Source organism: Macaca fascicularis, chromosome 1 (assembly GCF_037993035.2).
Source record: "Macaca fascicularis isolate 582-1 chromosome 1, T2T-MFA8v1.1".
Classification (NCBI taxonomy): Eukaryota; Metazoa; Chordata; class Mammalia; order Primates; family Cercopithecidae; genus Macaca; species Macaca fascicularis.
The window spans coordinates 162,106,661-162,133,745 of NC_088375.1; the positions used below are offsets into that span (position 1 = coordinate 162,106,661).

General features: G+C 36.6%; 1 long non-coding RNA gene across 5 annotated transcripts in view; it reads right to left on the bottom strand.

The window, feature by feature from the left end:
* LOC107127201 (uncharacterized) overlaps positions 1–27,085 on the bottom strand; it is a 513,156-nt gene that overhangs the window by 237,141 nt on the left and 248,930 nt on the right. The window lies entirely within an intron of this gene.

The following is a 27,085-nucleotide window of genomic DNA, read 5'->3' on the forward strand; positions in this document are numbered from 1 at the left end:
TTCTGAGGACTCTGTTCTGTTCCATTGGTCTATATCTCTGTTTTGGTACCAGTACCATGCTGTTTTGGTTACTGTAGCCTTGTAGTATAGTTTGAAGTCAGGTAGCGTGATGCCTCCAGCTTTGTTCTTTTGACTTAGGATTGTCTTGGAGATGCGGGCTCTTTTTTGGTTCCATATGAACTTTAAAGCAGTTTTTTCCAATTCTGTGAAGAAACTCGTTGGTAGCTTGATGGGGATGGCATTGAATCTATAAATTACCTTGGGCAGTATGGCCATTTTCACGATATTGATTCTTCCTATCCATGAGCATGGTATGTTCTTCCATTTGTTTGTGTCCTCTTTTATTTCACTGAGCAGTGGTTTGTAGTTCTCCTTGAAGAGGTCCTTGACATCCCTTGTAAGTTGGATTCCTAGGAATTTTATTCTCTTTGAAGCAATTGTGAATGGAAGTTCATTCCTGATTTGGCTCTCTGTTTGTCTGTTACTGGTGTATAAGAATGCTTGTGATTTTTGCACATTAATTTTGTATCCTGAGACTTTGCTGAAGTTGCTTATCAGCTGAAGGAGATTTTGGGCTGAGACAATGGGGTTTTCTAAATATACAATCATGTCATCTGCAAACAGGGACAATTTGACTTCTTCTTTTCCTAACTGAATACCCTTGATTTCTTTCTCTTGCCTAATTGCCCTAGCCAGAACTTCCAACACTATGTTGAATAGGACTGGTGAGAGAGGGCATCCCTGTCTTGTGCCAGTTTTCAAAGGGAATTTTTCCAGTTTTTGCCCATTCAGTATGATATTGGCTGTGGGTTTGTCATAGATAGCTCTTATTATTTTGAGGTACATTCCATCAATACCGAATTTATTGAGCGTTTTTAGCATGAAGGGCTGTTGAATTTTGTCAAAAGCCTTTTCTGCATCCATTGAGATAATCATGTGGTTCTTGCCTTTGGTTCTGTTTATATGCTGGATTATGTTTATTGATTTGTGAATGTTGAACCAGCCTTGCATCCCAGGGATGAAGCCCAATTGATCATGGTGGATAAGCTTTTTGATGTGTTGCTGAATCCGGTTTGCCAGTACTTTATTGAGGATTTTTGCATCGATGTTCATCAGGGATATTGGTCGAAAATTCTCTTTTTTTGTTGTGTCTCTGCCAGGCTTTGGTATCAGGATGATGTTGGCCTCATAAAAGGAGTTAGGGAGGATTCCCTCTTTTTCTATTGATTGGAATAGTTTCAGAAGGAATGGTACCAACTCCTCCTTGTACCTCTGGTAGAATTCAGCTGTGAATCCATCTGGTCCTGGACTTTTTTTGGTTGGTAGGCTATTAATTATTGCCTCAATTTCAGAGCCTGCTATTGGTCTATTCAGGGATTCAACTTCTTCCTGGTTTAGTCTTGGAAGAGTGTAAGTGTCCAGGAAATTATCCATTTCTTCTAGATTTTCCAGTTTATTTGCGTAGAGGTGTTTATAGTATTCTCTGATGGTAGTTTGTATTTCTGTGGGGTCGGTGGTGATATCCCCTTTATCATTTTTAATTGCATCGATTTGATTCTTCTCTCTTTTCTTCTTTATTAGTCTGGCTAGTGGTCTGTCAATTTTGTTGATCTTTCCAGAAAACCAACTCCTGGATTCATTGATTTTTTGGAGGGTTTTTTGTGTCTCTATCTCCTTCAGTTCTGCTCTGATCTTAGTTATTTCTTGCCTTCTGCTAGCTTTCGAATGTGTTTGCTCTTGCTTCTCTAGTTCTTTTAATTGCGATGTTAGAGTGTCAATTTTAGATCTTTCCTGCTTTCTCTTGTGGGCATTTAGTGCTATAAATTTCCCTCTACACACTGCTTTAAATGTGTCCCAGAGATTCTGGTACGTTGTCTCTTTGTTCTCATTGGTTTCAAAGAACATCTTTATTTCTGCCTTCATTTCGTTATGTACCCAGTAGTCATTTAGGAGCAGGTTGTTCAGTTTCCATGTAGTTGAGCAGTTTTGATTGAGTTTCTTAGTCCTGAGTTCTAGTTTGATTGCACTGTGGTCTGAGAGACAGTTTGTTATAATTTCTGTTCTTGTACATTTGCTGAGGAGTGCTTTATTTCCAATTACGTGGTCAATTTTGGAGTAAGTACGATGTGGTGCTGAGAAGAATGTATATTCTGTTGATTTGGGGTGGAGAGTTCTATAGATGTCTATTAGGTCTGCTTGCTGCAGAGATGAGTTCAATTCCTGGATATCCTTGTTAACTTTCTGTCTCGTTGATCTGTCTAATGTTGACAGTGGAGTGTTGAAGTCTCCCATTATTATTGTATGGGAGTCTAAGTCTCTTTGTAAGTCTCTAAGGACTTGCTTTATGAATCTGGGTGCTCCTGTATTGGGTGAATATATATTTAGGATAGTTAGCTCTTCCTGTTGAATTGATCCCTTTACCATTATGTAATGGCCTTCTTTGTCTCTTTTGATCTTTGATGGTTTAAAGTCTGTTTTATCAGAGACTAGTATTGCAACCCCCGCTTTTTTTTGTTATCCATTTGCTTGGTAAATCTTCCTCCATCCCTTTATTTTGAGCCTATGTATGTCTCTCCATGTGAGATGGGTCTCCTGAATACAGCAGACTGATGGGTCTTGACTCTTTATCCAGTTTGCCAGTCTGTGTCTTTTAATTGGAGCATTGAGTCCATTTACATTTAAGGTTAAGATTGTTATGTGTGAACTTGATCCTGCCATTATGATATTAACTGGTTATTTTGCTCGTTAGTTGATGCAGTTTCTTCCTTGCCTCGATGGTCTTTACATTTTGGCATGTTTTTGCAATGGCTGGTACCGGTTGTTCCTTTCCATGTTTACTGCTTCCTTCAGGATCTCTTGTAAGGCAGGCCTAGTGGTGACAAAATCTCTAAGCATTTGCTTATCTGTAAAGGATTTTATTTCTCCTTCACTTATGAAACTTAGTTTGGCTGGATATGAAATTCTGGGTTTAAAATTCTTTTCTTTAAGAATGTTGAATATTGGCCCCCACTCTCTTCTGGCTTGTAGAGTTTCTGCCGAGAGATCTGCTGTTAGTCTGATGGGCTTCCCTTTGTGGGTAACCCGACCTTTCTCTCTGGCTGCCCTTAAGATTTTTTCCTTCATTTCAACTTTGGTGAATCTGGCAATTATGTGTCTTGGAGTTGCTCTTCTCGAGGAGTATCTTTGTGGCGTTCTCTGTATTTCCTGGATTTGAATGTTGGCCTGGCCTACTAGGTTGGGGAAGTTCTCCTGGATGATATCCTGAAGAGTGTTTTCCAACTTGGTTCCATTTTCCCCCTCACTTTCAGGCACCCCAATCAGACGTAGATTTGGTCTTTTTACATAATCCCATACTTCTTGCAGGCTTTGTTCATTTCTTTTTCTTCTTTTTTCTTTTGGTTTCTCTTCTCGCTTCATTTCATTCATTTGATCCTCAATCGCTGATAGTCTTTCTTCCAGTTGATCGAGTCGGTTACTGAAGCTTGTGCATTTGTCACGTATTTCTCGTGTCATGGTTTTCATCTCTTTCATTTCGTTTAGGACCTTCTCTGCATTAATTACTCTAGCCATCAATTCTTCCACTTTTTTTTTCAAGATTTTTAGTTTCTTTGCACTGGGTACGTAATTCCTCCTTTAGCTCTGAGAAATTTGATGGACTGAAGCCTTCTTCTCTCATCTCGTCAAAGTCATTCTCTGTCCAGCTTTGATCCGTTGCTGGCGATGAGCTGTGCTCCTTTGCCGGGGGAGATGTGCTCTTATTTTTTGAATTTCCAGCTTTTCTGCCCTGCTTTTTCCCCATCTTTGTGGTTTTATCTGCCTCTGGTCTTTGATGATGGTGATGTACTGATGGGGTTTTGGTGTAGGTGTCCTTCCTGTTTGATAGTTTTCCTTCTAACAGTCAGGACCCTCAGCTGTAGGTCTGTTGGAGATTGCTTGAGGTCCACTCCAGACCCTATTTGCCTGGAATCAGCAGCAGAGGCTGCAGAAGATAGAATATTTCTGAACAGCGAGTGTACCTGTCTGATTCTTGCTTTGGAAGCTTCCTCTCAGGGGTGTACTCCACCCTGTGAGGTGTGGGGTGTCAGACTGCCCCTAGTGGGGGATGTCTCCCAGTTAGGCTACTCAGGGGTCAGGGACCCACTTGAGCAGGGAGTCTGTCCCTTCTCAGATCTCAGCCTCCGTGTTGGGAGATCCACTGCTCTCTTCAAAGCTGTCAGACAGAGTCGTTTGCGTCTGCAGAGGTTTCGGCTGCGTTTGTTATAGTTTACTGTGTCCTGTCCCCAGAGGTGGAGTCTACAGAGACGGGCAGGTTTCCTTGAGCTGCTGTGAGCTCCACCCAGTTCGAGCTTCCCAGCAGCTTTGTTTACCTACTTAAGCCTCAGCAATGGCGGGCGCCCCTCCCCCAGCCTCGTTGCTGCCTTGCCGGTAGATCACAGACTGCTGTGCTAGCAATGAGGGAGGCTCCGTGGGTGTGGGACCCTCCCGGCCAGGAGTGGGATATGATCTCCTGGTGTGCCTGTTTGCTTAAGGCGCAGTATTGGGGTGGGAGTTACCCAATTTTCCAGGTGTTGTGTGTCTCAGTTCCCCTGGCTAGGAAAAGGGATTCCCTTCCCCCTTGCGCTTCCCAGGTGAGGCAATGCCTCGCCCTGCTTCAGCTCTGGCTGTTCGGGCTGCAGCAGCTGACCAGCACCGATCGTCTGGCACTCCCCAGTGAGATGAACCCAGTACCTCAGTTGAAAATGCAGAAATCACCGGTCTTCTGTGTCGCTCACGCTGGGAGTTGGAGACTGGAGCTGTTCCTATTCGGCCATCTTGCTCCGCCCCCCCAAGAGGATAAATTTCTTTACTTACAAAGGGAACATAGCATCTTATTGAAATTAGATTTAATGGAACTTTGCAAAAAGTAGTGCAAAAGTAAGAATTTAAATGCACAATCCAGGAATGATTGAATCTAAAAGTAAATAAATAAATTTTGCTCAAAATTCAGTAAAAAAAAAAATACTCCAAAGAACAGATTTTTTAGAAAGTAAAATGAAATGAAGAAAGATGTGTTCATTCAACTGGGATAAGAGAAGCCCACACTTGATAAAAAGAATTTTAATATGTGAAAGAAAAAGTAAGTATACCTACATGTAACTCATGTTATTGTTTGAACTAGACAAATGAAAAGTTGACACTATCCCAAATTGATGGAAAAAAATGAAAAGGGGCACAGTCTCAGAGTTATTTTGAATAAATCTTACAAAGCAGTCAAATGTCAAGAAAATATTGAGAGATACCCCTCAACAGTGGCATAGAGTAATTTTAATCCCCGTTTTCATGACTGGAATGACTGCACCTGGGAGTTATTAAAAACTTTTGGATTTGAGAAGTGTCCTCAGCATGGAATATTTCAATCATTTGTAGGTGAATTGAAGGCTACAGATGTATTATAGACAAAAAGCATGTATTTCACATGCCCTGAGGTAACATTTTTGGGAAATATTTGAAGTCTAGACTCAAAGGAATATACACCAAAAATTACACATACGCCATGAAGGAGAACAAAAAAAATAGACTGCAGGCTTGAGTTATGAGCTGCCTTCCCAATAGAGATTCCTTCTGTAGAGTATTACCCTACATGAGGAAAATGGGACTGAGACAATTCCCATACATGATAGGTGCATTTGCATTCAGAAGTCATAATCTTCATATGTTTTTCCATATAGGGCTCCATAAACATAATTCAAGAGAGGATGCTAAGACACATATATCTGTTCCAAAAGGCAAAGTAGAAAAGAAAACAAAGAATTACACTTTTATTGAGCAAATAGATTTTACTTTATATTTAGTGGGGAAGAAATGAGGCCAGCTTACAAAACAAGTAAAATATTGTGAAAACACAGCCGAGTTGGTTTGAAAAGAGTGGAAATGGCAAATGAGAGGCGCATCTCTGAATTTCTAAGAAGCTGGGAGTGTCTTAAATGCCATGCACTGAAAGAGGAAGTTGTATGCATACATAAAAAGTTTCCCAGAAATATTGAAAGAATTTTGTAAAACCAAAAATCGAGATTGTAGATTTTTCCCAATGGGAACAAATTAAAAGAAGTTTTCCATGGACACCCCACAAGCTGAACAGTGTCCTGGTGGCACTACAATATTTCCTTCCTTATATTCTTTCTCTCTTTTCCCATATAATTTCAGCTAAATGTTCCTGGCATATAACAGCAATATTGAACTAGCTAGTGTCTTTAATTTGTTTGGGAATATAATTGGATTTGAGAGAATAGATACAGAAGTTGAAATTTTTCTCACATCTTCTAAATGTTTAGATGGAGAACTTGCCATGATGTTCTTATGTTATATCCCTTTTCTAAAAATTAGAAAATATTAGCACTTGATGGTTGAAGTAACTCAAATATAGAAATGGCTAAGGAAACTCCTTTTGTGCAGAAAAGAGCTATAAGGAGGATAAATATGAGGCTACTCATATTTATTCAGCCATTCATTCTATCAAAAATTATGTTCAAGACTAACGGAAGAATAGTATAGGTTCTCAAGGTATATAACATGATTTGTAAATATAATCTGTAGCTCCATGACAAGGTCAGATTTTCATTTCATTGTAGTAAAAAACCTCTTTACTGGTTTTCTAACAAAGGAATTATCAATGGACGAGAATGCCACAAAAATCTAATAGAGAAAGTGTGACTTTGTCACATCAATATACATTGATTGACATCTACCAAAATTGTTGTTAGCCTAGAAGAAACAGTAGCCAAGAGAGATATATACATTTTCTATAGCTGCTAAAACCAATTACCACAAACTTAGTATCTGAAAACAAATCAATTTGATTATCTTACAGTTTTGTGTTTCCTTAGTCTAAAATGAATCTCCCTGGAATAAAATCTAGGTGTTGGAAGGGATAGATTATTTTCTGGATACAGTAGACAAAACAAAACAAAAATCTGCTATCTTGCCCTTCCGGCTTCTAGAAGCTACCTGCATTCTTTGGGTCATGTTCCCTTCTACCATCTTCAAAGCTGAAATTGCCTGTCCAGTCTTGCTCACCTCACATCACTCTGACACATTCCATAGTCACATTTCCCTCTGACTCTCTTCCACTCTTGTGATTAAATTAGACCCTCCTGGATAATATAAGATTATCTCTCTAAAGTCAGTTAACTGGTGACCTTAATTCTATCTGTACCCTTAACTCTATTTTGCCAGGCAACATAACATAATCATAGGTTCCTAGGATTAGGACATAGACATCTTTGAGTAGTGGGAAGGTTCATTGTTCTGCCTACCATGAGAGGACTTCTATATATGAGGTGAATTTGTATGCCTACAGGCAAGACCAAGTAGGAATGTTTATTCCTGTTCAGAAAGATTCATTAAGAGAGTCAGACAGGATCTCGCCTTGTCTCCCAGGCTGTGCAGTGACACAATTATGGCTCACTGCAGCCTCAAACTCCTGGGCTCAATCAATCCTCCCACCTCAGCCTCCTGAGTAACTGGGACTTCAGACACATGCCACCACACCTGGCTAAGTTTTTTTGTTTTTTTGTTTTTGAGACAGCATCTGGTTATGTTGCCCAGGCTGGTTTCAAACTCTTAGACTCAAAAAATCCTCCTACCTTAACCTCCCAAAGTGCTGCGATTACAGGGGTGAGCCACCGCACCTGGCCAGTTTAAAATATACTCTTAAACTTTGTGTCACTATCCCACAATATAGTTTCATAAAACAGCCCAAACCGGCAAATAGATAATAAATGCTACAAAAACAAAGTACAATGTTTCTAAAAAAGGCAAAGATGCTAAAAAGTTCTGAAGTATTTAAATGGGAAGATTTTATTTGATTCGTGGGATCAGCATTATTAAGGAGGGTTGTAAAGGGGTACTTCTAAGTAATTTGGTTTTAAGTGTCATTTTTGACTAGTTCATTCAATTAAGAATTGAGAGTCAGCATACTTAAGTAGAAAGAGCAAAAACTTTAGTGTTTTGAGGAACCTCGAGAATTGAAATTCCAGATGTTCTAGTCTTCTCCTATTTCTACAAGTCTTAATGTTTCCAAGCCTAAATTTACTTTCTGTAAAGTAAGGAAAGTAGATCTAATCCACAGAAATCTCTGTAAAATTAAATTAGAGATTAGTATCTAAAGCATCTAGCACGCTTCTTGCCATAAAATAAATTCCCACTGAATAGTAACTATTATTTTAAGCTACTAGCTAAAATAAACCCCATTGTATGTAATTGTATTTATTAGACATATACTTTGAAAATATCAGGTCTTCCATAGACACTAATATCTTCTGCTCTAGTTTCATTAGATTACATACACCTGTCATTTTCACTGAGAATATTCTGAAATCAGAATATGATTTTAGGCATAAACTCTCACAAAGTATCTGATTCTTTTGAGAAGTATATTGATTTAAAGTTATATTGTGTTTCTATTCTCAAGATGCAAGTATTTACAGTAACAGTAGAACTATTACAGTATTGTGACTTTGATATGTTTAACCAGTACAATAATATTAAATATATTAGATGATTATGTGTCTAGGAAATGATGATAGCATGTAAAAACAAAATTATTTACAATAGGAGAGAGGCCAGGAGCAGTGGCTGACACCTGAAATCCCAGCACTTTGGGAGGCTGAGGCGGGCAGATCACTTGAGGTCAGGAGTTCAAGACCAGCCCAGCCAACACGGTGAAACTCCCCATCTACCAAAAAAAAAATACAACAATTAGCCGGGCATGGTGGTGCGCACCTATAGTTCCAGATACTAGGGAAGCTGAGGTGGCAGAATTGCCTAAACCCAGAAGGCAGAGGCTGCAGTGAGCTGAGATTGCACCACTGCACTCCAGCCTGGGTGACAGAGTGAGACCCTGTGTCAAAAAAATAAAATAAGGGAGAGTGGAAATAAACTGTAACATAACTAGAAGTGGCAAGGCAGGTATATGCCAATTTTTCAGCAGGATAGTTGTCTTTGAATCCAATGTTTCTTGCAGTGCCTGGAATATCCTAGATGCTTAAAACGAAATAAGTTCTTGGAATTGAAGTCAGAGGTTTTATCGTGTTCATTATGTCTTCTCATACTGCAATTGGCATTAATTGGTACTTAGTAAATGGTTGTGGGAGTTGTGACTAACCTGAGATAAATGTGAGACTTAGTGAGCCGAGATAGCGCCACTGCACTCCAGCCTGGGCGACAGAGTGAGACTCCGTCTCAAAAAAAAAAAAAAAAAAAAAAAAAGTGAGACTTATCTTTAACTTATTTGCATTTTTAGTCTGATTTTTTTTTTTTACTCCTGTTCACAGTTTGCTGGATTCTGATTTATTATTACCTTTTTAAACCATTGTTTTTCAATATATGTCTTTCATTAATATACCTGAAATCTTAATATGAAATCAGATTAACCACCAAAACAAACAAACGTTCAGGCCAACATTCATTCAGATCCAGCCTAGCTTCCACATCATCTGTGCTACATAAGAGCATCGCAAAAGTAATAATATTTTATGCTTTTGTGTGTCTTGTGTGTTCAACTAAAGGGACAAGTTTTATAGGAGCACTAGTAGTTTGTTTGTCACGGATACAAAGGAAGCAGGAAATACGTTTTAGTGGGATGGCCAGCACCTTGAATTAGGCAGTATTATTACCTCCATGACACCTATTGCTCTCTCTGACACACTCATGCATAAAGTGTGTAGATTTCTCTCAGCTCTTCAGAATCCAAACAGACTGCATGAGCCAGTTGTCCTTTCATGCAATGTACGGTAGTTTCTATAAATTATGGACATTTTCTAATTATTTTCTTTGGAGTCATGTTTCTTCCTTGGTTGCTTCTGACTAGAGAGCTTCACAATAACTTTCTCTCTCTCTCATCCACTTTTGTTGTTTTCCATTTATCTTCCTATGCAACTTCTAACCATGTAGTACCTAATTTGTAGAAAGGGACAAACAGGTGGCCTGTTTGAGCTGTGGCCTTGAAGTCAGGTTCAGTGAGAAAGGGGACAGGCCAACCAACTTCTATGGAAAGAGAGCTGCATTACAGGAAAGTGGTTCAAGCAAGAAATCTATCTGTAAAGCAGTCATTGGCAGCTATCTAAAAAGTTTCTTATTTGCATGAAGAAACTGTGTGGTTAGTAGTGTGTAAGATAAAATGAACGTAAACAAGTATCATCAAGGTGAAACATGTTTCAAAGCAGCTAAGTCTTTGAGTTGGTATTCATTCAATCATTCATTTCACAAACGTTTATTTAATGTCTACTACATGCCAGTCACTGTTCTTTATCTGAGGATATCACAGAATGATACACAAAACAAAAGCACCTGTGTCAATGAAACCTTTATTCCAGTGGAAGAAGCAGAAAATAAACAGTAATATCTGAAGAAATATAAAACAGGATAAGAGGGAAGAATTTGTGGCTACCATTTTAAATAGTCAGGGAAGCTCACTACCTCTCATATATAACAGAGAAAAAAGGTATAAATCTAGTCTTTTTTACTTTGCAATAAATATTGATACAATTTTTGAGAAATCTTTCTTTTTATTTATTTATTTATTTTTTTTTTTGACAGAGAGTCTCGCTTTGTTGCCAGGCTGGAGTGCAGTGGCACGATCTCGGCTCACTGCAACTTCTGCCTCCTGGGTTCAAACGATTCTCCTGCCTCAGTCTCCAGAGTAGCTGGGACTACAGGCGCCTGCCACAGCTAATTTTGTATTTTTAGTAGAGATGGGGTTTCACCATATTGGCCAGGATGATCTCAATCTCTTGACCTCGTGATCCGCCAGCCTCGGCCTCCCAAAGTGCTGGGATTACAGGCGTGAGCCACTCCACCCGGCCAAGAAATCTTAAGGATATTTTGGAACTTAATAATGCCATGCCCTCGATTATGTATTAGCTTACTTAAGACAATCAGCTCTCCCCATTAGGTTGTGTGGATAATCTGGTAGAAAGTATTCTATGCTCCCAGTGGTTTGTAGAGTGTGCAATTCAGCATCTGCTTAACAATGAAGACTGGCAGGGACAACAATTCCTAGGAGGATAGAGGTAGAAAAGTTTTTTTGTTTGTTTTTGTTTTTGTTTTTGAAAACATGCAGGAAAAATTGAGACGGATTTTAAACCAAGGAAATAACCTCATCTTTTGTAGCATCTTCATCCCTCATGTCCTGTTGCACATTCCCTACCTCGACCTTTCAGAAACCCTATCACAGGCAGAAGAAACCCCAATCAGTGAATCAGACCTGCAGTCCTCTAGGTTTGCAGTGTTTTACAAATGCGGGATTGAGGAGAAAGAACAATTCTGTTAGGTATGTCAGGCCAGGATGTGATTCTATAGTTCCAAGTTGGTATTTAGAACCCATTTTCCAATAGTGATGTTATTATGCAAGCTACTTAGGGCTTGTGGTAATACTATTTATCCACCCTTTTAGTTATTTTCATAATCTTCTATTTAATCTTATATGGTCATATACATACATAATTGTATATATCATGCACATATATTTTATTTATGCTTTCTTCGAGCCTCTGAAAATTAAAAAAAATATATGGGGGAGGCTAACTTGGAAAACAGCCTAAAACCACAACACATGACATTATTTATACAGCACAAAAAGCTCCATATTCCAAACAAATAATAGCAATGTATTCAGAGAATCTACCTGTTTGTTTAGTTGGAAACAGTTTTATAGTAGAGCTTCCGAATGAAATTACACTAAGCTCTATGTAAAGAACATTGGTAGACATAATTACCCATAACATTCACACAAATACAATATTGTTCTGTACAGAATGAAGAAACCAAAAAATGACTAATTTCCTCCCAATAAGTTCAAATGATACACTACCATATAGTTGCTCCCTTACTGTTTTTCCTTCCAAAACGTCTTTAAAGCTGTAGTGTCAGGAATAAAATATCTCATAAAAAATTTAATAACATGAGTTATTTTGTAGAAAGAAAATTAATTCACATATATTACTAAATGAAAGTCCCAAATGGTAAAGCTCTTTCTGGAAAAGGTTATTTGTAATGACCAAATTCATCACTGTTTGGAAACTTGTAAAGGTCACAATAGAAGGTTTTCACTTGTTTTAAATAAAATTCTATATTTTAAAAATAAATATGCTTTTCTTCCATTTCATAGAAATATCAACGCTGTTTGCACTATAATTTACTTTTTGAGCCTCTGACATTTACCCAGCTGACTGTCTTTGGAGAACAATCTCTTGCCTGAGAAGCACTCTAGGTAAAAAAACTGTCAATTACAAATTACTGTCTGATGCATTGCAAAGTGCAGGAACTCTTCAAATCCAAGTAATGACCTTGTTAAATACTTTTGTGTCTACTACCTCTAACTTACACCTTAAACAGAGTTTTTATATAAATACAGAGCAATTTGACTAAAAAAAAAAAAAAAAAAAAGACTATCAAAGAAGAGGAGTGAAAATAATGAAAATACTTGTGCTATAAAGCTAGTAATGGAGTATTTCTTTTCTTTTTTTTTTTTTTTTTGAGACGGAGTCTCTCTGTGTCGCCCAGGCTGGAGTGCAGTGGCGCGATCTCGGCTCACTGCAAGCTCCGCCTCCCGGGTTCACGCCATTCTCCTGCCTCAGCCTCCGAGTAGCTGGGACTACAGGCGCCCGCCACCACGCCCAGCTAGTTTTTTGTATTTTTAGTAGAGACGGGGTTTCACCGTGTCAGCCAGGATGGTCTCGATATCCTGACTTCGTGATCCACCCGCCTCGGCCTCCGAAAGTGCTGGAATTACAGGCTTGAGCCACCGCGCCCGGCGTAATGGAGTATTTCTAAGTTCATAAAATGTTAAATTAGATTTGAAATATTGTGAAAACCTCAATATTATAGACTTATCTTGTTATCTTGAGGGAAATATATTTTATTCATAAAATAATTAGAATCTTGACTTTTATATATGTACATATAATTTGAATTGTAAATTTTACATGTTTAATGATGTAAGGTGAATGGATATATAATTTATTAATGTCCATATTTTATATTTATTCTGAACACATCTTAATACATATACTACATCAACAAGATAGATTTTTCAAAATTAAAGTAAATATTTTCTAAGAGTAATTTAAAGTGATTTTAAAGAGAAAAAAGGAAGCCAATGCAACATAAACTGATTATCAAAGAGAAATGTTTCTCTCTTGTAACTGACATTATAAATTGTATACTTACAAATATGTGGTGAAACACGTGAAACTAGTTTGTGGCTTTAGTATCATGTACATTTACCAAATTTTACTGTAGCATAAACTTGTACCTCCAGTAAATTTATTAAAAGTATTACAAATCTATAATTGAAATAATAACTTTTGCTAAAAAAGAATTTCATCTTTCAGTAAAATTTAATGTCAGTTCTGGAATGAATGATATGTAAATACCTTTATATTCATACAGCAATCCTCTCCAGAGGAAAACAAAAATGAAATTCTCCTTATTATGGCTAACTCTTACTTTAAAAGTTTGCTTGGATTTAAACAAATAAGAATTTATGTTTTAAATATGTACCTTTTAAGACTTATTTCCATGTTTTAAGATAAAGGAAAATATTGTTCAATTATATTTTCATTTTATAGAGCTGATAGATATAGATAGATATACATATACACACAGCATATATACATATCATTAGAGCTGATATATATGTTTGTGTGTGTATATATATATGCGTGTATGTGTATATATAAAACACGTACAAAATATGTGTATTTTTGCACTCCCAGTGAGGGTTCAAATATTTGTTTCTTGATTTGTCACTTTTCTGTATCTAGTGAAAGTACTATGACCAGTTTTTTTATTAGTCAAATAGATCAAATAGATGTTCCACCTCAACTTTATGATAATCTGCAAACACACATGTGTTATTTTGGGTCATACTTCAAAAATGATTTTACAGGCTGGGCACGGTGGCTCACGCCTCTAATCCCAGAACTTTGGGAGGCCGAGGCAGGCAGATCACCTGAGGTCAGGAGTTTGAGGCCAGTCCTGCCAACATGGTAAAACTGCGTCTCTACTAAAAATACACGAATTAGCGCACCTGTAATCCCAGCTACTCGGGAGCCTGAGGCAGGAGAATCGTTTGAACTCAGGAGGCGGAGGTTGCAGTGAGCCGAGATCGAACCATTGCATTCCAGCCTGGGCACCAGAGGGAGACTTAGTCTCAAAAAAAAAAAAAAAAAAAAAAAAAAATTATAATAATTTTACAGATCAGGATTGGTTTGCATAATGAATGCAGACATTCATTTACACCTTCATTAATGCACTCATTCAAAAACACTAGGTCAATTGCTAAACAGAGTTACAATTCCAAATAAGCCAGCAATTCTCTCTTCCAGGGCATCATAATCTCATTAAGGCAAACAAGTAAACAGGAAATTTAAATACAATGTAAGAAATGATATAATGAAGGCAAAGTAATGGGGGCACATCAGAGAGTCAGTGGAGGGGTTTAAGACATGCTTCCTAGAGTATCCAAATTCTAAACTAGATTGCAAGGGATGAGCAGGAATTGGCTAAGAAGATGGTATCTACAGGTGACATTAATTTGCAATGAGAACGCAGGTTAAATACAAAGAAGTATGTCATTTGTAGTTTCTCAATTCCCTTATTTTATTATTACCAAAGTTTTATCTGAACAGTTTTACAGACTTTAGAAAACAATTTTACATATTTAGACTGGCAGTGACTTCTGCAGATTCTGCCTTGGCTTGTTGGTTTCTCTTTGAGCAAATGAAACTTTAAGCAGCTCATTTTGTGTTTGGTTTCCTAATTCCATTTAAAGAATTCTCAAGTATTAAAAAATATTATGATAATTCAGATTATGATTTAAATAAATTCTCAAAATTAAGATTTTTTTAAAAGCAGATTATATTGTGGTGCTATTGCTAGTTATGAGTTAAACATCAGACTTTTTCTTTCTCTAGGCCTAAGTCTAAGTATTGCATACTATTGTGGAGCACATGATTATCTGTCAGACACCCACAACGTGTTTCAGTGTTATGATCAAAAGTATGCCTTCTCTCATCTGTTCGTTCTTCCTTGTTATTTTCCTTAACTTTGCTAGCATGGAGGGCATCCTTATTAGAATGTTCATTAAACAGAGATTTCAGCACTGCCTGTGTTAATAAAGTCATCAAGCATTCCTTTACAGGCATGACAGGGAGACTGCTCATCTATCATGAGTGTTTCATTTAGTGCTACACAACCAAGAGCTCCAGGAATAATGCCAGATTTTTTTTTTTTTTTTAAATAGGATTTCAGTATGTTGGAGTTTCTCTCATTTTAAGATCTGTACAATTAGTAGACTTACTCACCTGTGTATTCTCACAGTAACCCCTGACGCACAGGATACAAACACCTTGATTAGGGTTCTTTTGTAGCTTTCAATGAATAACTCAGAAAAATGTTCTGCTCAATAACCTGTCCTTGTCACCCAAAAATGGACAAAGAGAAAAAAAAATCTTCAAAGTTCCAATTAAAACTCCCTCTGCTAAGGATTTTGCAAAAGAGTTAATCTCTCTATTATAATTTTATTTTTTGGCAAGTCATCACATGTATTTTTGTAAAACATCAACAAAAGAAGGTTACTGTTGACCAGTCTCACGAAAATCTGTCTTAAGTAGTATCACGAAACCCATTCAAACATCTATATGCACACTCAGATGAGATGAACAACCTAATGGTAGAGTTACCTTAGTCTAATCATGGTATAAAAATACTATTTTGAAACAGATATAGAAAACTGCACATATCTGTTCTTTAGAAATCAATGTGATCAAATATATACATTTTGTTGTTGTTGTTTTTTGAGATGGAGTCTAGCTCTGTCACCCAGGCTGGATGGAATACAGTGGCGTGATCTCGGCTCACTGCAAGCTCCGCCTCCCGGGTTCAAGTGATTCTCCTGCCTCAGCCTCCTCAGTAGCTGGGATTATAGGCATGCGCCACCACGTACAGCTAATTTTTGCATTTTTAGTAGAGACAGGGTTTCACCATGTTGGTCAGGCTGGTCTCGAACTCTTGACCTTGCGATCTGCCCGCCTCAGCCTCCCAAAGTGCTGGGATTACAGGCACAAGCCACCGCACCCGGCCAAATCTATATTCTTTGAGAGAATGCTTTTGGGCTGCGGTGAATCAAATGTTTCCTTCTCCAGCCTTAGGACAGAAAATTGGCCATAATGAATCCCAGGTAATGTCCTCAGTGCCTTCCCCATCAGGTTTAGATTGAATAGCAAGATCGTTGCTTCTTGACAACCACACATTGCACACTGTTTCAGATAGCACCCTGTGGTCCTAGAGACAAATATTCAAACTAGGGGTATCCTGATAGAAAGCTGGTTGCTAAGTGGTAATCCTTCCATTGAAAGAGCAGCTGCCACCATACTCTGGGACAAAAGGTTTGTCCTTGAAATTAAGAGACGTAGCAACTATCTATGACTGGTTGTTTGGAAGTTTGGATGTTCTAGCCTTGGAAGTTTGCCAAGAGCAAGGGTTTCATTTTCCTTTGGAGCCAGTCATTAGTCTGGGCAGGGTAAAGTTATGTTTGTTCTTACCCAACACCAACCTGAGTCTCCATCCTTAATCTTAAAATTCTTTATCAAGTTTCCAAGTTAAAAATCAGAAATGCTTTCGTGTCAGTCTTTAACATTTAAGCTGTCAGGTTAGGAAGAAGAGATCAACAATGTGGCTGGGTAGGACCTGATCTTTGAAACCAAAGCTCCCAATAAACAAAACACTTAGAATGCCATATTTGATAAGAATTAATATTAGATAAAGAAAGGGAGGAGCTGAATTTCAATTTTTGTCCATGAAGTTAAAGTAAAGCTATAAAACAGTCACAAATTTAGATTGCATGCATTTAATCACATGTGGTAATAAAATGTAATAGTTTTTCATTATGGTCACCATTTTGTGATTATGGTGCTTCGCTTTCTTTTTAGGCAGCTTTCAAAATTGAGATTTCTTTATTATTTCAATTAGCAACTGAGTGTTGAGCATCTACTATTTGTTTGTTTATGGATAATCCCCTCCTCAAGTACGGGGGCTATGTATCTTTAGCATTTGTGTCCACAGCTTCAAGCTAAAGGACTGGCATATAAAACTGGATGGGTAAATATTTGACAAATGAATGTAGTATGCTAGGGGAGAAAAGATACTAAAGAAGATGTAGTCCTCAAAGAATATATATACTTTTGCCCTGAGAACGACACATAAATAGATACTTACAGTTACACTCTATGACTGAGGTCTACTGCCAAGTGCTCTGAGGTCCTAAAAAAACCTGGAACTTAGGCTGGGTGTGGTGGTTTGAGGCTCACACCTATAATCCCAGCACTTTGGGAGGACAGATCATTTGAGGTCAGGAGTTCGAGGCAAGCCTGGCCAACATAGTGAAACCCTGTGTCTACTACAAATACAAAAATTAGCCGGGTGTGGTGGCACACACCTGTAGTTCCAGCAACTCGGGAGGCTGACACAGAGAATGGTTTGAGCCCGGGAGGCAGAGGTTGCAGTGAGCTGAGATCGTGCCATTGCACTCAGCCTGGGTGACAGAGTGGGACTCTGTCTCAAAAAAACAAACAAAACTACAAACAAATACAAATCTGGAACCTAGAAGCCAGCATCCTGGAGTAGGTGATATTTGAACTAAATAGCATTCATTTTAACTTAGAAAATGTTTTGAAAATAAGCAGAAATCAGATCAAGAAAAAGAGAGGCTTAACCATGGAGTGACAGCAGGAAAAGAACACAACATAAAGCATTTGGAAATGGTATACAGTTGTATGTGGTTAGAGAAAGAGGCTGCATGTATTTATGTAAATGATTTTAACTAATGCTAGAGTGATAGGCAAGATCTATCTAGATCATGAAGTGCTGTCATTTTTAATTGAAGAAAATTGACTTCTTCCTGAATGCCAGGGAAAAATCAAAGAACTTTAACAAAGAAAAAGACACGATTTTTTTTGCACTTAAGAAGACTACTGTGGCTTTAGGGAGGTGTGGAGCTTTGATAATGGCCAGGCAGGAGACAGCAAGAACAGTCAGGAGACTAAATGTTACTTTATAATTACACAGACTAATGTGCTTTCTGCTCATCATCCATTTGTAATTGTTTAACATAATTTCATTGATGTTTGTATTAAAATATTTATTTCAAAATAAACCTACAATTTTTAAAAGCATTTTCCATAACTCCATCCTGTGATAATAAGTTTATTTTTAATTAATGGGAATTGACACTCATTTTTGTTTAATAAGGCAATTTTATGTTTTAAAATTTTAGTTAGAAATAGTGATTTATATAGTGCACAATTTGGGTATTAGCTAGCCTGGGCCAGATAAAATTTGTTACCTTAACCTGAACACTGCCATATTTTTGAATTTTCTTCCAAAGCAAATGTAAACAGTGCTTCTCTCAAATTTCTCCCATCAATGACTTTAATTAGTGATTAGTGGTTACTGCTTGTGGTTTCTGCATCTCCTCTATTAATGAAAAGTCACAAACTAATGATTACTTTAAAATGTGCAAAAATGAATCATCCTTAAAAAATAACTTTTTTTGTTACTACTCTATGCATGCTGCTCTCAAAAACAAGATGTGGGGTAAACTGGGAAAAATAAATAACGCTATATTGAATTTTTATAACCATTTTTCTTTCTGGGAAGTGAAAAAATTATATTCATCAAAACCGCACTCCAAAAGGGTGACAGCATTGGTTTTTCCATCCCAAAAACTTAGAGTTTTATATAATGTAAATGTAAGTGGTTAGTCAATTCAGGTCAGTCTAAAAGGGACAACAAAGTGACATTTCAATTTAAACAGAAACTACTATAGCCAACCTTAATCAGATTTTCTAATAAATGAGTTGAGGAAGAATATTTCATATTTCTTAATCCAAAAATACCAATTGTCATGACTCTGTTCAAATGCCACACGACACAATATGAAAATAATCATGAACTGAATGGAATATAAATGTGTTATTCTAAATTGCAGATTCTACTCTATTTTTGTTTTCTTTCAAACATTATTCAATCATTCAAAATGTACATTACTTAATAAAATTCAACAACCATTCATAGGACTCTTACTATAGTTAAAGTGTTATATTTTGATAAGTGGCATAGACGGAAAGAGGAATTCATCATGTATAAAGTCATTCATTCACCAAACTTATTGCACTAATGTTCTGCATCAGACTCTGTAGTAGAGATTGGGGATGTATTTCCAAGAAAAGAAAGACCTTGTATCTGACCTTAGGAAGGAACAGAGGTATTAATCAAATAATCTCACTAACAAAGACACATTGACAACTTTGCTAAGTGGTATGAAGGAGAGATATACCAGACATATGTGAAGGGATTGTCTAGTCAAAAAGGTTAGGGCAATCTGACATCTGAAGGATGAATTGCACTTACCAAGTTACTGGGGAAAGGGAGAGCAGCTAAGAAAGGAAATAGCACATGTAAATTCATTGTTTAGGATAAATAGGAGGAATCATAGTGACTACCATGAATAAAAAAGATCTGGGTGATTGGGATGCAAGGTGCTTAGGATAGGAGATTCCAATGGGAACCTACTGAAGAATTTTTAGCAGGAGTGGGAGAATTTGAGGAGAGAGCTTCAAAAAAAAATCTAAAATTTTTTTGAAAATATCTCTTAGTTATTGTGCAAAAAATAGATGGGTAAAACTCAGAGCAGTAAGTCCAGTTATGAGGAAAAGTGTGAGGTAGAGATTAGCATAGGTGTTGATTAGTCCCTGGGTATGGTTGAGATTACCTAGGAAAAGGAAGTGAAGTCAGAGGGGAGAGGACTTTGGATTGAGTCTTGAGCAACTCCAGATTTATTAGCTACATTGAGGAAGGTGAGCTTACCAAACACAAGGAAGGAGTAGCCAGAGGGTAAGGAGAAAACTAAGAGAAAGTCATGTCAAGAAAACGGAGAAGGAAAAGTATTTAGGAGGACAGTGGTTAACTATATTAAATGCTACAGAGATTAGAAACAAAATAAGTACTTTTTAAAATACATGTAAGGCTTATCAACATGAAGTCATTGGTAACATTGGTGAAATTATTTCAAGGGATTATGATGATGAAATCCATGTTAGCATGGGTCAAACAGTAAGTAGGAGCAAAGGAAATCGAGACTGTGGAATAGGCCACTACCTAATTGTCTGGCTGTAAAGGGAAGAACAGAGATGAGACTAACTGGAGAGGAAGGAAAGGGAAAATAAAGTTTGCATTTGGTTTTTTGTTTTTGCTTTTTGTTGGTTTAACTACATGAATTTGGCTATTTTTAGGATCTCTGGGAAGATGAGAAAGAGAAGTGGAATACACAACAGAAAGAAAGGATAAGCTTGTCCGAGAAGGATAAACAGCCTATGAGTACAGGAATAGATGGAACCCAAAGAAAGGTTGGGAGATTTTTTCGAGACAGGAGCATGGAAAGCAACAACACTAGTAGAATGGGATTTATGGATATGCAGGAATAATCTGGAAGATTCCATCTGATGGCTTCTACTTTTATTTTCATAGTGTAGAAGATGAGGCACAGGTCAGATGGATTGTTGATTCATCCAAGGTTGGGTCTGAAATAAAGACAAAGCTCTAGGAGGCATAAACAATATTAAGAGTGTCACAAAGTGCAAACTAGTGGAGAGAAAATACAGCTGAAAATATTGACAGAAAGTAGAAGGGTCAGTAAAAGGAATAAAGTCAATGATTACATTGCAGAATGATTGTAGTGACAGTATTTGATTAGGTACTCTGAAAGGAGCGATGCAGTACATAGCCTATAGTTTATCAACAAAACATTGTCCTAGGAGATAAAGGAATACTTCTAGAGTGCAAAGAAGGGAAAAAGAAGTTTGCAAAAGATGTCACTGCAGCCCTTGGGGAGTTGAAGGTTTGAACATATAATACTTAAATTGGTGGTAAGAGTGCTTAAAGTAGGGGATAGAATGTGCTGTTGGACAGGAGGAGAATTCCAGGTAAGATAAACCCAAGAATGAAGAAACAGTGACAGATTTCCCTGTAGTATTATAATCAGCTCAGGTTAGCTGAAGCAGAGGGCATATGAAGGAAGTACTAAGATGATGTTTGGAAAGGTAGTTTGGGATGCAGATTGGGTAGGGCTTTCAAGAAAGGTAGAGAGTAAATGTAAATACATTTCATTGTTAAAGTTTCCATAGCGAAAAGCAAAGTCAGCAGAGATTTCCAAAGAAGATGTGAACAAGTAGATTAAAAAATGGAATGTATTTGGCCAGATTTTTCTGGATTAAAAAAGGCCAAATGTTGGTCTGCCAACAAAAGAATGATCAAGTGCTGCAAGAAAAAATATCAACACAGCTACACTTTGCTTCATTAAACACTGATTACCATCGACAAGTTAACCAAAATATTGGTCTTTTCCAATTGGCATGTTGTATACATTTCTGAAGCCAAAATCAGAAAATTGATCTTTAATGCAAAACCAGATACACAAGAGGCATCTGCTAATTTTAATCAGTTCTGGCACCAGGCTTCAAATAAGGGGCAGGCTTTGAAATAGACAACTGAGGTTTTCATAGTAAATTTACCATGGATACTATCAAAGCTCTTGATGGAACCAGTGATTCTATTTCTCTTTTTCACGTTCAGAGGATGCTGGAAATAAGGAAATTGTGAAGAGGCTGACAGTAATTAAAGGTCTTCCAGATTTTGTCCTTAATCTGGATGTAAAGAAAGAGAAAGAGATTCAAGTTGGAAGTCAAATCAGGACTTTAATACTTCTGTTATCCATGGAAAACTGCTTCTGGGGAAAGAAACTGAAATTAAAATGATTCCTTGATAATGCTGAATTGATCATTTGTTGCAGGTTAGAGAAAATGAATTGGCAGAATAAATACAAGCCATGTTTTTGTTCCCACCTACCAAGAAAGAATAGACCTGCCTTTATTTCACGCAGATTTGGGAAGACTTTGAAAGTCATTCCTCTGCTCATACCATGTGATAATGAAAGGTGAATTGATCTATATTCCATTCTCTCTCATTTGAAATAGTTTCCATTTAAATAGGCATTTAAATATGACCATGCTATAATATCTTTACAATGGGATTCATTTCCTTTTTATGATCAATGTATTATTTATGTAGATATTACGATATACACAAAAAAAGAAATGTAACTTTTGTAAACTTTTTAGAATACATGATAAAATTTATCTTTGAATAGTCTTTGAATAAAATATCTACTTAATAAATTCAAATACATGAGATTATTTGGATTGTCAAATGTATTTAAGAGAAGTATCTTCTTGCTTGCCATTTAGAATAATCGTTTACTTATAAATAGAAAAAGTGCTCAGTTGAAATGATACTTCTGCATGCACTGAAGTAGTTTGAAGTATTTTAAATTAGTGAATCTTTGTTAACCATTGGCTTGTATTACAATAGATCCTTGAGAAGATATCTACTCTTTCAAATGTATTTTTGAAATTTAAATCTCTTTAAAATGTTCTAGAGTTTACAAACTTCATGAATTTATTTTTACTGTACTTTCAAATTAAATGATTTGATTCAGTGTTGCTATATCCTATGTAAGGAAAAATACTTTTATGCACTAAAATTGCTTTAATATTCTGCTATTCTTTTGAAATTGCATATAAAATGACAGCATTGAAATGATCATTTCACATAAAGTAACAGTAACAATATTAATTTCATAATTATACAAACAAAGCCAGTTAACAAAATGCTTGAAATTATTTTATTGCTTTGAACACACAAATTTAACAGATTGAAAATCAAAGTTATAGTTTAATAAAGGAAGCCATTTAGATGTCAACACTAACTTAATTCTGATGCCTCCAGGTCTGAGCCATCAGTCTATCATACAAAGTCAAGAAACCTCTGAAAACCAACATGGCTGACAGTGGCCTCAAGTAACAGAAAAAGTACAGAAACTTGACAGGGAACCTTGCTGCCCCAAGTTGCCAGCAGAAAACATGCAAAGTTATTTTATTTTATAGCACTATCAAACTTCTGAATGTGTCCTCATGATGACCAGTTGTTTCTGACAACTTTGAGAAGAAAAACTATAAAATCTCATTAACAATTTTATAAATATATAAGCATTCAGAAAATGATTAACAATCTCAGCTTGTTTACCCACTGGGCATGTTTATGTTTGAGTAGGCCAATCAAAGAATTATGTTCACATCTTCAACATATGGAAGTTCCTGTCAGAATAGAGCAATTACTGCACTACACTTCTCAAAAGCCTGCTTTGGGCAACAAAAATAGCATTAGTTGATAGAGAAAGAGTCATTAAAAACAAACATACTGAGATTTCCTTGAAAATTTATTTAATTTAAAGCAAAATGTGGGAAGAAATTATCTACTTTGCATTTTATATATTCTAAAAAAATCAGTCATTTAAAATGTCATAAACATAAGAAGTTCTTTAAAATATTTATCAATTATTTTCCACTTTTTATTTCTTTTCTTGGCTTCTAAGAAATGAATTGCTTGGTAAAACCCAGTACTGATTTGAATACCACAGAAAATCTTTTCTGATTAGCAAAAGGAAGCTGAAGCAGGGAAAATACTTGCTTCAGAAAATTATGGAAGGGCCAGGTGTGATGGCTCGTGCCTGTATTCCCAGCAATTTGGGAGGCGAAGACCAGAGAATTGTTTGAAGCCAGGAGTTCAAGACTAACCTGGGCAACATAACGAGACCCACCCATCTCTACAAAAAATTTTAAAATATTTAAATATTAGTTAGGCGTGGTGGCACATGCCTATATCCTAGCTACTTGGGAGGCTGAAGCAGGAAGATTGCTTGAGTCCAGGAGTTTGAGATTGCAGTGAGCTATGATCATGCCATTTCACTTCAGCCTGGGTGAGAGAATGGGACCCCATGTCAAAAGAAAAAAAAAAAAAACAACAGGAAAAGAATAAAAATTATGGAAGACACATTTCTGTATATAATACTGAGAGGTTAACATCATAAGTATACACAATGTAAATATTCATCACTTATGCATAACACAAGCTTTGTTATATATGTACATCTTATATATACGTGTTATATATACATGTTATATATGTACATCTTAGAAGAAAGCTATACATATAGACATTTATTATATTATATAGCATGGTATTTCAAAATATACATTTATTCTGTGCCATGATTAAGATTTTGTACTTTTCAACATAGGGCCTTACTTGACCAATCAGAGAATTAACAACCAAAAGCAAGACTCACAGAGTTCTTGGTTATTATAAAATTGATACAGAGATATTGATGGGGTATATTTGAGAGCACTGGAGGAGATAAATTTTCCTTTGGTTATTTTTCTATGTAGTGCTCACTTCTGTAGAATGTTGTTGAGAGGTTAAGATGGAGATGACAAAAATCCTTTAAAATGGAACCATGGAGACCGTTAATAATTTTGTGGCAAATATTAATATATTAGGTGGTATGGTGAGGTGGCAGCTCAAGAAGAGAGATTTAGAGGGTGATGGTGGAGGGGGATAAAGAATAATTTTTATTTTGAATTTGGGAGCTATTACCATGTTTTAATGATGAAATGACATAATGGAGATGAAGATATTAATGACATTAGATACTGATATTATACTTGCAGAATGGAAGCCTCTTTGAAGAAAGTGTGGGAGGGGCAGATCCAGACCACAGGTGAAGGAAATGGGAATACAACAACCAGGAGAGGATGAAAACATGAGATGAAAAATATGGTAAGCTTATAGGTGGAGAGTCAAGAAAGCTATTTTGTATTTGATGATTTGTATTTTCTAAATATCATATGGAGACATTAGCTTATAAGTGACAGGAAAAGATTATAGGTGTTTGAGGAAGGAAGGTGGATAATTGCTGCCTTCATAGCTACCTACAAAAGGGCAAAAAGTATCACAGTTGAAATAATTATAGCCTGGGTCCTTTCCTACCTCTCCAATCTCAACTTACATCAATCTCTCTCTGGGCCACAAAGCTTCAGCCATGCTCATTTTATTTCAGTACATTCTTTCTGTCTATGTACAAGACATATTTTTACCCAATTTGGGGCTTTAGAAGACCAATCTTTTCCATAAAATACTTTTCTATCCAACCTCCACAATTTAGATCTCAGCAAAAATGTTTCCTCATGAGGGAGGCATCATAGGGTGTGTATAAAGTTCCCTCTCAGGATTTTATATTTATCATTAGTGTATTTTATTATTTTTCTAATACTATGCCTGACAGTAGTTCTCAATATACATTTGTTCAGTCAAGAAATAGCACTTAGAACTATCCGATATTTTCCTAATGCTTATTTCTTTATTCAGTTTTTATCTGTCCTTCTCTTCACCCCTTGAAATTATAAGTCACATAAAAGCAAGGTCTGTTTTAGATTTTTCACTCATAAATCTAGCACCTAGAACAGCTCTTGTACATACAACAATACCAATGCACATCTGTTGATTAAAATATTAAAACATAAAATAATGCAAGTTCATTTTACAAGAATTTTGTTAAATTTAAAGGGATAACAGTCATCTTAAAGTGATCATGTGATTTTCTCCAAGAAAGTATAGATCAGGTGGGTTGGTTATTCAGGGTTAGAAAACTCATAAGTGAGACAGAGGTAGGGAGTCAAGCAAGTTCATGGTGTTTGTGATGGATGGATTATAATAACTGGGATATAGAAGTTCGAGACAGAAGGGGCTAGTAGAAAGTGAAAGACAAGTATGGCTAATGAATAGGTAAGGTCAATATAATCATATCATTTTGTTGTTAAAGGTAATTAAACATGATAGCTAAAAGAACAGAAAAACATGATTGGAGAGGAAAATACTTGAAATAAAAAACCCAGAAGTGGCACAGTTTCTGGTAACGACAGGTCTGATTATAGCTTGTATCATAGGAAGTGAATGGCTGAAAACGAGTGAAAGAAATGTTTACAGGAGGTGAAGAAGTAAAGGAGCCAAGAGCACAGGAAGTTACATGTTTCACTTCCATGAATATTGAACTGATGAAAATCAAGTCAGGAGTAATGATGCAAAGACTATGATTTATACATTGAATTTATCAGTTAATAAGAAGAATACCTAACAGATCGGGGGTAAGAACAAGGAGGAAGGTGTAGTGGGTAACCTAATTGAGTGGCATCAGCTTAAAAATAATAAGGATTTTCTGTGTTTGTCTTGATTTTTATGTTTGCAAACTTTAAAGGAGGAGGGAATAATTGGGAAGTTGCAACTGCGAGCAAGGAGGACAAATTGCTTGTCTCTTTGACTTGACATACAGGAGCTAGAAAATTAGAACAAAAACAAAACAAAGAAACCTCCACAGATAGGACATCAGTAGAAATGGCAAGAAGGAGTCCATTGAAGAGAATACTCAAGGAGAGTTGCTGGAGTTAAGGTTGCTGTGGTACATCATGGCATGAGAATTGTGGTTTGAGGACTGTCTCCACACATCCTTTGGTGGAGGTAAATTAATTTGTTTTACTGATGAAAGCATTAAAAATGACACAGAAACTCAATTCCTATCAGTGTTCATAGTGCCCTCAAATCTAGCATTACAAGTAATCAAAGGTGAATAACTGGCATTGCTGAGTCAAAAGTTGGTTACTTTGTTCTTGTTTGCTACCTATCTATATCCCATTCAACACAGAGAATATTAATATTAGGTACAAAGCCAGGCCTCAATAAGCATTTGTTCAATAAACAAATATGATTTACTATTGCCTATTTATTGATTCCTTATTCCTTTACTTGTTAATTCCACTGATCGGGGGCAGAAATCACCCCAACTAGTCTCAAAATATACTTTTTCAGCAAATTTCACATGCCAATAACTCCTTTTTATATAACAGATGTGCTTTTTGCTTTTGCATATCTGTGCCTAATTTTACTAAAATTGCTATCCATCATCAATTTTAGAAGCCCATGGCATCTTGTGACATTTGGAGATCAATTGCTAGAAGAGATAATTATGAAAAGCTTTGCTTTAATGGTCCTGTAATTGGTATTGGTATTTTCTACTTTTATAATTTACCCAGGATAATCA